This window comes from Panthera tigris, chromosome C1 (assembly GCF_018350195.1).
Source record: "Panthera tigris isolate Pti1 chromosome C1, P.tigris_Pti1_mat1.1, whole genome shotgun sequence".
In the NCBI taxonomy this organism is placed as follows: Eukaryota; Metazoa; Chordata; class Mammalia; order Carnivora; family Felidae; genus Panthera; species Panthera tigris.
Window position 1 is genome coordinate 100786490 of NC_056667.1, and position 12742 is coordinate 100799231.

At 37.8% G+C, this 12742-nt stretch overlaps 1 long non-coding RNA gene across 1 annotated transcript in view; it reads left to right on the forward strand.

The window, feature by feature from the left end:
* Nucleotides 1-12742, forward strand: part of LOC122241231 — an 82006-nt gene that overhangs the window by 23948 nt on the left and 45316 nt on the right. The window contains exon 2 of the long non-coding RNA XR_006221265.1: nt 2670-2728. This is a non-coding gene — a long non-coding RNA (uncharacterized LOC122241231). The remainder of the gene's footprint in view (nt 1-2669; nt 2729-12742) is intronic.

The window sequence follows — 12742 nt, forward strand, 5'->3', positions numbered from 1 at the left end:
CATACTGGTTTCATGTTACAAAGCTGAATAACTATCAGTGCAAACAATACTGCGATTACAAATTAAAGGTCAGGGGTGCCTGAGTGATTCAGTCAGTTAAGTGTCCAACTTTGTCTCGTGGTCTGTGAGTTCAAGCCCCACGTCGGGTTCTGTGCTGACAGCTCAGAGCCTGGAGCCTGCTTCAGATTCTGTGTCTCCCTCTCTCTGCCCCTCCCCACTCATGCTCTGTCTCTCTCTCAAAAATAAATAAACATAAAAAAATAAAAAATAGATTTTAAAAAAGGTCAAAATTAATACTAATCTGATTTATCAAACAAAAGAACTTCAGCATCATGATCCATGCCAATTTACATGTGAAATACATTTGTGTTTAAAATCTTATGTTTTAATCTAGATCACTAGAGTGAATTTAGTATACTAATTAGACACCTTTTGGAATTATACATTTCTAGTGAAATGGCATCAATGTTGTAATTCTCTATTTGAATTCTCTGTTAGAATTCTCTATTCTCCCACTTGACTGGGAATCCCTTAAAGGCAGGGACCTTGCATAAGTCATCATGTATTCCTTCCTATTACCTGACACATGGTAAGTATGCCTTAAGTATTTATGAAGGGAAAGAATGAATTGCAACTTAAGTGCCTTACCACCAGAAATTTTGAATTTCCACAATCAGTAATTCCACAGATTAAATAATAAAATACCACCACAGCACTAACCCTTACTTAGTCAGGATTCAAATATTGGTATCTTTCAATTATAGTAATTCTCAAAAGAAGTTGATTTCCAGGACAGTCCCCTATACCTTCTTATCAATAGCTACAGAGTGTAAAGCTAAAAATAATGAGCATAGCACCAAAAGAATAGTAACAATACTTAATGATTATTTCGTGTTTTCAGTATACAAATTGCTTGGTGTGTACCAATTTATTTGAGCTACAACCCTGAGAGGTATGAGTTATTGAAATCACCATTTGCCAATGAAGAAAGTTAACGTCAGATGAGGTCATAAATTGCTCAATATCACATGTGTGTGAACTGTAGAGCTAAGTTTTGAACATTAAATTATCTTACCATACTTATTAGAGTAGAAAACGCCCTGATATTTCAGAAACACTTACCATATCAACTTACAAATCAACCACAAAAATCTCACTAACCATATTCCTCAAACAATAAAATAGTACACTTCTTTCTACCCTGTATGTGAACTTCCTTTCTGTTTGAGGAAGTTTATACCATAGAAGTTTTGGGGGCAGTCAGAACTACCTCCTACTTATAGAGGCTGAAAAGCCAAATACTTGATTTCCCAGCCTCTGATTTGGCATGGATGTAAGCACTTGACCTGTATTTAGTGACCAGATGTCTCCACCCCAGACTCTGGATCTGGGTGCCGGTGCCACAGAGAAGAAGGATAAAGGAGACCCCATAAGCAGTTCTTGAACATGGCTTTGACTGCCTGGCCTCCCTCATTTCCTGCTTAATTGCCCAGTCTTATTCTCTAGCTTTCCGGGGATTCTAATAGGTTTTCAATAAATTGCTTTTCTACTTAAATCAGCTGGAATGCATTTATTTGCTCACAATTATGAATCCTAAATAACAGATGCAGTGATGTGCCTCATTAATAGCCAGGTGGTACAGGCCCAGTTTGTCTGTCAGTAAGTGTTGGGCTTTTTTCGCACCAAATTGGGATATAATCAAGTCAGAAAAAGACACATTGTGGAACGAAAAGGTTTAGGAACCAATGCAGTAGACTAATTTATTCATTTACTGCTGTCATGTTCACAGTATTTTGCATATACCTTTACATTCCACAGTGAAAACTTGCCAGTGTTCTGTGTTCTGACCTGAAAGTTGTGCTGCTTCTTCTCACAGTGTTGTCACTCGCTAATCTTCAGTGCTGGCCCAGTGTGCAGGAAATACACAACAAAGCCCAGTAGTTCCCAAGAAGGGGTGCCCATCAGAATCTCCTATGGAACTTTTTTTTTAAACATAGACTTCCAGGTCTGTTAAATTAGAATGTCCAGAGATGGTACCAACACAGGGAAACCTACTCCTCTGAGGACTCTATAGCATACTTGTGGTTAAGAACCTCTTGGCTTGTTCACTATTTCTATTTGAATATTTCATGTGTTTCACTTAAAGGAATCCCACTGTGGTGGTCTCTTAATACAAATAATCTAAAGAGAAATTATTAAGTTTAATTTTACCTATCAACACCACAATTTTCTTCCTGGTTTCTTTAGGAAACTCAAATATTAATGCATTGACTCACATAGCCTTCGTAATATCAATAGAGTCCCTATGACTCTATACCAAGGTTTTTCGTCTATAAGATATTTTAATAATAGGTTTTCTACAGAGCTTTTGAGTAATCATGGCAATTAGAAGAATTAAAGAAGAGTTATTTTTTTAAGCCAAAGTGATTAAAGTCCTATTATATTATCATCACTGAAGAGTGAAAATGAAAACAGGAGGATGACGTCATCAGCACTGTGTGAGGTCAGGAAATTAATCATGACTTTCACAGCTCAAACATTGTCAAGTAAACATTGTCCAAGACTTCAACACCTTCTATGCTCTAAATTTAAAACTCTGGTAGGTTCTCAGTATTTTCTCAGACATGCCTTTGAAGAATCTTCACATTCCTTTTTATTTTTTATCCCAGGATTCTGACCAATTTGAAGTGACTTCACTCATCCAAGACAAGGCAACTTGATCTGTCCTGTGAGTAAACTTCATAAAGTCAAGTCTGGTAGATTCCACTGCATTTCATATTATGATGAGAACTGTCTCTCCGTACTTTAAAATTTTTTTCAGGTTTCACACTGTCTTAAGCCTGTATCGTATGTCCCAGGGGAAAACAGTTTCCTTACAAAAGTTGGAGCTGATGACCTGGTACTTGTTTTTATGGCTTCCTCCTGAGTGTGAACTTCCCCAATCCCATGTGCCAAGTGCAGTAAAAAATAATGTGATAAATATTTTCATCTGTCTGGTCTTAGTTGTACTTTGGTATATTATGCAATGTAATAAGATTTGTTTTGAATGGCATACATTTTTTTGTGGGATACAAATCTACCACGTTAATTTGTAGGGTTGAGTGTAATGCGTGCAGAGGAAGGATGGAGGGAGCTTCTGAGATAAGATTTCTGAAAGGAGGAGAGAATTTTAATTCTCCTCAATCCATAGTATTCCACCCAAAGCTTATTTAGGACAGTAGCTAAAATTGAGAGACCTGCATGCAAAGATGCCAACTCTAACAGTGAATGAGGAGGAGAGGGTAGAATCTGAGGAATGACATCTGAGAAAAATTCAAAAAGAAAAGTCAAATAGGATAAGGTAAACCAAGCAAATACGGTGTTCCAGAAGCCATGAAGGAGAGGGTTTTGAGAAAGAAGAAATGAGAGGATGAGAATCAAGGGAACTTTTGGAGGAGCAAAAGAGTCTTGAGCTTCTTTACAGGCTAAACAGAAGAAACTGGTAGGGATAGAGGCATGGAAGGTACAAGAGCAAAAAGAGGGAGTCCCAAAGGTGGGGGGCAGGGGGAGGCTCACAGGACAGCAAGTGGAATGGCTACTGCTTCTCTAACTTTCAGCAATGATCTTGTCTCCTGCCACACAGAAAGCATAGAAGACACCAGGTTGGCACTCTGCCTCCTGGCCCCTCACAAAGACACTTAGAAATGTATCTTTGTCTATTCCTCTCCCTTCTTCCTTCCCTTCCATCTGTGTAGAAGATGTGTCTCTCCTCATGAACAAGGTTAATCTCTATATGGGTACATAAAAATGGGATTGATGTAAGCGCCTTGGGCGGCTCAGTCGGTTAATCCTCCAGCTCTTGATTTCAGCTCAGGTCAGGATCTAATGGTTCCTGAGTTCAAGCCCCATGTCTGGCTCCACACTGACATTGCAGAGCCTGCTTGGGATTCTCTCTTTCTCCCTCTATCTCTGCCCCTCCCTTGCTCACATGCATGCATGCTTTCTGTCTCTCAAAATATGTAAATAAACTTAAAAAAAATATGACTGGCTAATGGTTGCCACATATATTACTATATGCCTAAGGAACATAAGAAGTATGAATTGACCTCTGGTATGTTTAGATCTGTGCAGTAGCATATACTTTATTTGTTTATTTTTTTAGCTTTAAAGACCTCTTTATTATTTTTTTTAATTCTTTTAGTTTATTTTTTTAATTTACATCCAAGTAAGTTAGCATATAGCGCAACAATGATTTCAGGAGTAAATTCCTTAATGCCCCTTCGCCATTTAACCCATCCCCCCTCCCACAACCCCTCCAGCAACCCACTGTTTGTTCTCCATATTTAAGAGTCTCTTATGTTTTTGTCTCCCTCCCTGGCTATACAATGGATCACTCTTTCATTCAAATGAAATTTGACCACTCATTAATATAGCCATTGGTAAGACTCTTCTTTTTAGGATATCATGAACAAATATTAAACAGTTGATCTTGATTGACCATATAATCCACCCAATTATTTGAATAATCTAAGTACTCAAATAATCTAAAACACATTCCTTTTAATATTACATCATATAGATACAGTCTTTAGCTTTACTGAACATAAAAAACGATACAGCCAAAGCTCAAGTCAGAGCAATGGTAACAGTGGGAAGAATGAACTGTCTCATTTGTAATTTCCAATATGCTCTCACCCAAGCCCTGAATGTCTACTAGTCAAAGCATTAGCCTTAAGCTGCTTTTGGAAGAGAAAAAAAAAGTGCTGTAGTAAGCTTCTAGAGATAGAATTTCTCCCTTACCAATGCCCAGATCGTAAGAATGACTACAGCACAGCTATCATGTAACAATCCATATCCACTCCTTCATGTATTGCAGGTGCTTCCCTCATGCTACTATGTGAAAGACCTGTGCTAGGGACTAGACATTACAAAAGTTGATGAAAAGAGTGACTCTGCCTTTGAGGAACTTGCAATCTCCTAGGAGTAAGAGACCCGGTCATAGTTAGTTATTACATAAATATAATATGGAAATATGTGAGACAAGTATGATATAAATAGGCTACAAATAAGTGTTAAAGTTTATATCCTATGTCAAAAATTTTACCTCTAGAAATCTATCTAAAGGGAATACTCAGAAATAGAAGAGAAAAAATCCAACGCAAAAGATAATCATCATATTGTGATTTATAGTAGCAAAAAAAAAAAAAAATTAAAACAATTACCCCAAATAGTCATATGTGTAAGGATAGGCCAAGTTATGCCATATTAATAGATAACTTTCACATTTCAATGGCTTAATACAACAAATGGCACAGTCCAGTGTGGTTAAGAGGCTCCCCGTGTCAGCTTTTCTCTAAGCAGTGACTCCGAACTCCAGACCCTCTCTGTCATGAATGAATGCTAGCAGAGGCTTGCATCATTTTGCCTGCTTCTCGTCAGCTCTGACTCAGTCACATAGGCCACACTCAGCTGTAAACGGAAGCTGTAAATATAATCTTACTGTGTGTCAGGAAGACAAAACAGTGTCTTGAACGCAGAGCTATATTTCTGTAACATAGCATTCATCAACTGCACAATGTAGGCATGCTTTGATCAGGAGTTCATAAAAGTGCCAAAAATATATATTTTGTGTTAAATATAACAAAAACATGTAAAGATGTATCATGATTGAAAAAATGTGTTTATAAAAACGACTGGCAGGGAATATACTAATATGGGATGAAAGAATGACCATTAAAATTTTTTTCTGCTTGAATTTCCACATTTCTATAAAAATTTCCACATTTCTATGATGGAAAAATTTAACAACTTGTTGAATTTCTTTAAGAATGGGTTATAGCAATTACCATACTATTAGGGATAACCGGAAATCAGATACTCTGGGGAGGTGGCAAAGAGGGAAAACAGAATGAGATGGGTAGTAAATTAGGAGTAAGTAGCTTTTGAAGATAAAAGCAATGGACAGTGGGCATTTTAACCTAAGAACCACAAGGGAACATCAAGAATCATTCATGGAAGGAGACTGGGGCCCTGAGAGACATGAAAACCTGGCATTTGTACACGAACAGAGGGCTGGGTGCAGAGTGGCGCTGGGGTGAGGTCACCGTGTGATGGAAGACATAGGGATCATTTGCCTCCACGAATGTAGCATTGAGTAGAGGAGTGACATGTTTCCTTCTGGACAGATGTCCAAGTCACACCGTACCTCATAAGCCACAGCAAATATCAACACGTGCATATGGACATGTGACTTCGGATTTACTGTTCTGTGAGTTGTTTACATCTTGTGTACAGATTACACCAGGCATGTGTGATTTCGGTTCTGCCCAGAGAACTATGGAGTCCTGTGTACTTGCAGTCTAAAATCAGCATAAATCTTCAGTGAAATTGCATGCTGACTCTGGGCACATGAGTTTAGAAAACTCTTTTCACTGACATTTAAATACACTGCAGGTCGCCTGAACTTTTTGTTCATCCAGTCTTCTACTTTCTTCCATGGGAGTTAGACAATCTCCTATTGGTTTGCTAGGTTTATTCTTTAAGTACCATTTGGAAGGTAGAGTGAAGGCTCATGCTCTTAGCTCCTCTGCTAAACCCCAACCAGGCCCAGGTTTTATCATCATGCTGTCTCCCTCAGGGCCTGACTCAGTGTCTAGTACCTAGTTTCTTTTAAAAAAAAATAATAATAATTATCTATTAAAGGAATGATTCCTTATAGCTTCCATGTGTCGTATAAGTTTATGCATTCTAAATCTAATTTTTACTTTGAAACAAACTTACTGAATATCACTTCTAATATAATTTTTCCCAATCCAGTTTGCTCTGAATCTTTGCAATCCTCTTTCAAATAATAGGTTAGTTTGTGGAACTGCCCAACAAGAGCTTGTGGTGTGCCATCTAGTGACCAATGTCACCAAGATGTGTACCACACTAAAGACATTTGTTATTTTAAATGTACGCATTAATATTCTATTAATACTTGAAGGGAAAAGCATTGTTTTCCAAATAACTAGGTGCATACTAATATAACTGATGTGTAACACTCAAATAATAGGGAAAGAAGGAAAAGAAATGTCAGCTGATGTTGACCTGCTACTATTCAGCATTCCTATAGTGTATACAAAATGACTGACCACACTGCGGACCCTTGTTGTCACTAGTTACTTAACACACACCTAGAGTATGCGAGGTACTGTGAAGAATGCCAAAAATCGCTGGCATGCTTGGTGCTTCTCCACAAGCATGTCATGCACGCATTTCTTAAAAACACCAAAATGCGAGGCAGTTCGTGACAGATGACAAATATTTGGTGTATACCACCACAAACAGGTGATAAATAGGTTAGGTATGAAGGCTTCCAAGGGTGGAAAAGGCAACATGTAGAGAGGAGTGTCCTGAAAAGAACGTAGAGGCAATACTCATAAAGAAGTAAGATAAAGAGCCTTGATGCCATGCTAATAAATTCAGACTTTACCCTGCATCCTGTAAGTTATGAGAACCCCTGAATGGTTTTAAGGAAGATGGTAACATGACTTAAATGTCATTTGGAGCAGGCATGTAATGTAGTTAAATGATAGGCACAAGTTCTGTCATACAAGAAGAAATAGGATATAGATTAAAATTACAATTATTTAATCCTAGATCAGGATAACAATTTACATAGTGCAATTTATCTAGAGGATACCTGATATTTGTTATTTTATAGATGATCCTGAAATAATACTGATAAAGAAGATAGCATATTTTTAAAAATTTTTCAAAATATTTTTACACCTATTGCCCTTGCTAGGTGAGCAGAGTAGGGGATGGGTCTGGTTTACATAGAGTTATGGGCCGGGGGAGGGTGTCTTCTCTGTTTTTCTTTACATGAACTATCACAGAACCAGGGGAGAGTTTAAGATGTTTACTGGATCTCAGTCCTAATGGTGAGGCTGTAAGGTGCTGCCCGATGATTGATGGGTTCATGTAGGGCCACCTTCATACTAGCAACACAACTTTGGTTGCTAGATAAACACAAGCAGAGGGATTCCGCTTCAGTGATTTGCAGCAGTGATGGATGGCAAAGGTATTTGCAATTCCCCTTTCACCAAGTAGGACACATCAAAATGATTTGGCAAGATGGAGAGAAAATATTAGATTCGAATGACAAATGATTACCTGACACCAGCTGAGTTTCCTTTGGAGGGTTATTATGAGGCTACAAATAGCCAGCACGTATAGGACTTTAATTCTGATAAGTTAGTGAGGAAAGTAGTAGAAAGGAAGGTGGCATCTCCTATGTGCACATTCAGAAAGAAGGCCCTTTGCCTTCCCATAATTTATGTTGCCATTTCTTTCAATTAGCTCGACTTGTAACATTGGTTACATTAAGAAATACACACAAAATTTATTTCCGAAAGTTCTCTCTAATATGGGAATAATTGTTTTTAAAAGACTGCATCTACGGAAACCCAATTGTATCCACATAAATGATGATCAGGAGCTTGACAGTTCTGAATCCTAAATAAGAAGTTTTTCCCTCATATTTTGTCTGGGTTCATAAACACATTGTTTTAGACTCACATTTTATACCCAAATCGAAGTGACTCTTTAGGTTCCAATCGTATGTGATCCAAAGAAGCTAAGAAATATTTTCAATTATGATTTTAAAAAATGGAAGTAACAAGAATAAAGACAGCAAAGGAGCTATTCCAATCTTCTGAAAATAATAAAACAATTATGTGTGTGTATCAAGTAGACCAACTCCTTACTGATTAGCATGAAGGTGTTTTCTGCTCTCTAGCCGATTTCAGTGTCTCTAATGTGCCCTCTTCCTTTAGGCTTCAGGCCCTTGCTGGAGATCTTCCGTTTTAGCCCCTGGAGCTCTCTATTCTTAGAGCTCAGCTCCAGCATTATCTCCTCAGGACTGCCTCCCTAATTACCATCCAGCCCTTTCCTTACTGTGTTAAATACCCTCCACATGAATGCTTCCAGCACCTCATGATTCTTCTTGGCTGTAATAAAAAGGGTAACTTTAGTTCATCTCTCCCTCCTCCTGCAGAACGAGAGCACCATGAGAGACAGGCTCTGGCCTTTCTCCTCAGCTGTAACTATAGAGAGTCAGTGGCAACTGAAATCTGGCACCTTCCCAACTCTTCTGCTGAAGCACCTCCCAGGCTCTGCCCAGAGGAATGCCCCTCTGACTACCACCCCTATTTTGGGGCAGACCCTGCATGGCTACCTCTCCCCAGCTGCGTACCTCCACCTCACCCACCATGGAGCACCTTCCTTGAACCAGACAAGGATAGCCTCAAAAGTCAGCAACTTGCTCCTGGCAAGTAATTGTATCTTGAAGGGATCCTCAAACTTCGAGGTTCTCAGGGGCAGATTCTAAGATCCCTACCATTCTGCCTTTGACCCAAGAAGGGGCCCAACTTATAATGATGCTAGTGGTTTAACTGATAAGGATATAGTCGGCCAGACTTGAAAGTTCTGTGAAGAAATTAAGGACACAACTCCTAATTTTAAGAAGACACATATTATAAAAAGTATTTAGGACTGGGGGTAGGAATAGACAGTAAAGTACAAATACAGTAAAGTACAAATACAGTACATCTGAGTGTGAGAGAAACATTGATTATTACTAACTTTTTGGATATATTACATGAGCCTCTCCAAGCTGTTAACCCTGTTGGCTGCTGTGGAAATACAGACAGAATCAAATCCAATAAATGTGGACACAAAAGAATTAATTTTCATAGCATTCCAAGACCAGCAAATAAAACACTAGTTTCCTAAGCCTCGTTATGACCTGGCACATTTTTTTGCATATCACGTTTATGAGCATTCTTTGGCATTAGCCAATATGGACTCTGAGGGTGAAATCTTTTTTAACAACTGCAACTTCTCGGTGGGTACTGAACATGGTCATAGAGGCTGTTTTGATTGCTCATGAAATAGGTCATTTCATTGGTATGATGCATAATAAGCAATACCATACATGTCGTCTACAGAAGTGTATTAAAGGTAGATCAGACTCGTCTGATTGTTCTGATGATGATTTTGATTGGGTATCCAGTGGTTTGGAATGTTTCAATGACATGTCCATGGTTAGTGCTATACAAGAGCCAGGTGATAACAAATTGGTGGGAAAAAAAGGGAAGGGATGGCTCAGCAAAAGAAAAATGAAGAGAACGCATACTGTCAGTTAGATTTTAAAAGAAAGCATGATGTAAATTGTCCTGGGCACCTGGGTGGCTCATTCGGTTAAGCATCCGACTTTAGTTCAGGTCATGATCTCGCAGTTCGTGAGTTCGAGTCCCAGGTCGGGCTCTGTGCTGACAGCTCGGAGCCTAGAGCCTGCTTCAGATTCCGTGTCTCCCTCTCTCTCTGCCCCTCCCCTGCTCATGCTCTGTCTCTCTCCCTCTCAAAAATAAATAAACATTTAAAAATAAATAAATAAAATAAAAATAAATTGTACTTTGGGACTTTACTGTAAGGGGTGCAGTTCTCTCCCCGCTGAATACATTTGTAGAAAGAAGAAAAATGAATGTAATCTAAAGGAATTTTATACAGAAATTTCAGAACAGTGCCCAATAGATATATATGTACAAGATGGAACCTGTGTGTAATGATTCCCACTGCTAACATGGTATTTGCAATTCTCACCTTCAGTAGTGCAGATACATTTTTGCTCAAAAATTTAGGCATTAATTACAGAAAAAGTGTTCATCAAATGGCCAGTTGTGCCAAGGAATACAATGTGTCAATGCTAAGAGCATCGCTGTTATGACAGAACAGTTTCCTAATTCAGACTTGAATGGAAAGCAACAGTACCACTTAGCAGTGATGCCATCAGGCTTGCATGATATTGAAAGAATGAAAGCGCCTCATGTGGCAAGAATGAAATATGTATTCAAAGGATCTGTCAGTGTATCAGTACTTAATATGACCGTCTTCAAGCAAAGCACAGCCAACAGAGATATGCAACAATATGAAATATTGGCACTGAATTGGCCCTGTCTTTCTGTGAATATCCTAGAAATGAAGTAATCTTTAACATCGACCACCTGGGAATCCCTTGGTCCCTCTTCTCAGGGCAGCCATTGAGGTCACCTTTCACAAAATAACTTCTAAAAGACATGAATAAAAAGATATGTGTCATATGTGTGGGATACAACTATAAAGAAAATTATTTTATTTTCTTTTTTTTCAATATGGAATCTTTCTCATTATATTGTGATCACACCTTATATAACTGACAAAACATATATAATATTTTTCTTAAACCTTAAATAGAACCTGAACTTGCTTATAAGTTTCTGTATTGTATTTTTGAAAATGGCAGGGGAAATCAGGACCATTAATTGATTAGAAATTAATATCAGTTTTCATAGGCTTGGCTTCTTCAGATTAGACAAGGAAATGTCACTTCATATTAGAGCCAAGTGAAATTTTATTTTCTTTCTACACCTAATGTTTACAATAAAGAGATCTTGTCTAAAACCATGAAGTAATATATGCTAGATGACCTGTGTCAGCCATCTGACCACCTGCATAAAAATCATCTGTGGAGCTTGTTGTAAATACATATCTAAACAAACACTGACTAAGGAAGAAATGTACTTATGCATATTTTAATCTACTAAGATAATCCTAACACTATGTTATGCAGCAGTCATAAAATTTTTAAATTCTAATTTTTTAGTACTAGTTTGGCACATAGTGAGATTCCAATCATATTATGAGTTTTAGAGGGAAATAGTAGATGAACTTGAGTGAACGTCTAACCGTGGCCATGGTAACACTGTGTATGGTAACAGCTATGTAGTTATATAAACTTCCAAAGTTATTTCATCATCCCTTAGCCAATCAGCTTCTTTCAAAGTTTATAGTTATCCATTCAACTCTGTAGAGTTAGAAAGTACATTAACAATATCCTGATTAGACTCTGTCATATGCTTTTATCTCCCCAAAATTTGGCCATTTAATTTTAGCAAAAGAAGTTCTGCAGGAAAGGATGCATATTACTAACCTTTCCTAAGCCTCTTTCCTTATCTGCAGAGTTACAGAAAGGATAAGCAATACCATATGCTGAGTTATTGGCACAAAGCATCCACTCAATAATTGATAACTAAAATCATAGTTATTGTTACTATTCAGTGGTCAAAATCTGTGTTTGGTCTTCTAAATGTTGCTGTACCTGCTAATACTTGGTTGTTTATAAAGCTTATACTGTGATGTAACTGTTAAAGGTCAAACTTGATATGGTAAGGTCACAAAGGAAGCTAGACAATTTTGTAGTTGTAGATCTTCAGTCTACATTTAGCCACTTACCGATCAAGTTAGCACGTTCATTTGATTCTAGACTTCCTCGTCAATATGCGGTACTTGGTGTTCATGTCATTCAGATTGCATCTTCAAGTCTCATGTAAAGTTGAGCCTTGAGAAATCATTGCTAAATTTGCAAATTGCAACAAAAATAACTTATCCCACTACGCATACAAACTAGACTAGTTGTTACCAGTCATCAAATTTGCAGCTTGAATGCAATAGGAACCACAGATCCTCCAGATTTCTAATCAAATTTAAGCTTTGGCAAACTGAAAAAGAAAAGCATACATGACTTAGTTTATAAAAATATCTTTGTTTTTAAAATTTTGCAGTTCAGACTTTGGTAACATTCCAACATTACTCATTGGGAAAAATAAAATTTGTATCACAGCTTAAGTGGTGGTGCTAAAATGTAAATTCCTACCCACATTAGGAATATGTAAAGATCTTT